The following is a 1,160-nucleotide window of genomic DNA, read 5'->3' on the forward strand; positions in this document are numbered from 1 at the left end:
ACATAAATATATCAAAATTAATTTAGTATTTATCTTTTATGTGTATATAGAAATTAATAGAGAGAGAAAACAGAATTAGTTAAATTAATTAAGGTCGTACGTCATATATGTTTTTTGTTGCTAGTATAGTCTTAATTCTTGTTATTAAACTTCAAAAGATACTACAATTTTAGAACATGAGGTATGGGAAAATATAGAAAAATTGGCAAAAAAAGACAAGAAAAGAAAAACCAAGTTGACAATTAAAATACACAAAAAATAAATATAGTTCTCAGTTCTCACACTGTACCGCTGGATCCATCTGGATTGATAAGGTCTTAATGACGCGTTTTTTATTTAGTAAAATGAATTTTCATATTTTTGTCTTTAATATTTGTACATATATATGATTTTTATATTTTTTTTTAAATATTTTATTGTTTACTTTTAATTTTAATCTATAGCCTAATAATCTAGCTACGTATAAAGCTTCATTTAGATATCATAATATCTTTATTATCTCCCAACTCGCACGATTGAACTCGTTTGGTTGTGGCTGCAAAATTCCAAAACCAAAAGCAGACAACTTTTGAAAATTCAAAATCTAGTGACTTGGTTACCCTTAAATATCCATTGTTTCAATCTTCTAGATCTTATAAAGTGCCAAAAGTTGGCACAGATAAATCGATGACGATGATGACATGTATATACATGGGGCGTTTACTTGGGTGAAAAAACTATAATATAATATAAGAAAAGCTAAATGTAAATAATTAATAAACAACCAAACATTTTTAAACTGTGATATTTGTCTCTTAACATGGAACAAAAAAACAAGACAAATAACTTTTCATTGTAATGGATGCATGTTTCTAAGAGGATCTGTATTATTCAGTATTGCTGTTAGAGAATCAATATAAATCAATTAGCATCGTCTATATTTATATAGCATATCTGTACATTAATTGTAGGATTCTATGTCTTTATTACTTTGATTCACTTAGCACCTATAAATACCCCTTGTATATTGTACCTCAACACGACAATTCAATAATACACTTTTCATATTATTCTCTCAGTCTCTTGTTTCTAACATGGTATCAAGAGCTTAGGTTTTTTTTTCCGATGAATATTAGTTCATAGCCCCTTTGTTTTTCCTTGTCGGCAGTGTTCTTTGGCCT

Source organism: Arachis ipaensis, chromosome B07 (assembly GCF_000816755.2).
Source record: "Arachis ipaensis cultivar K30076 chromosome B07, Araip1.1, whole genome shotgun sequence".
Lineage (NCBI taxonomy): Eukaryota > Viridiplantae > Streptophyta > Magnoliopsida > Fabales > Fabaceae > Arachis > Arachis ipaensis.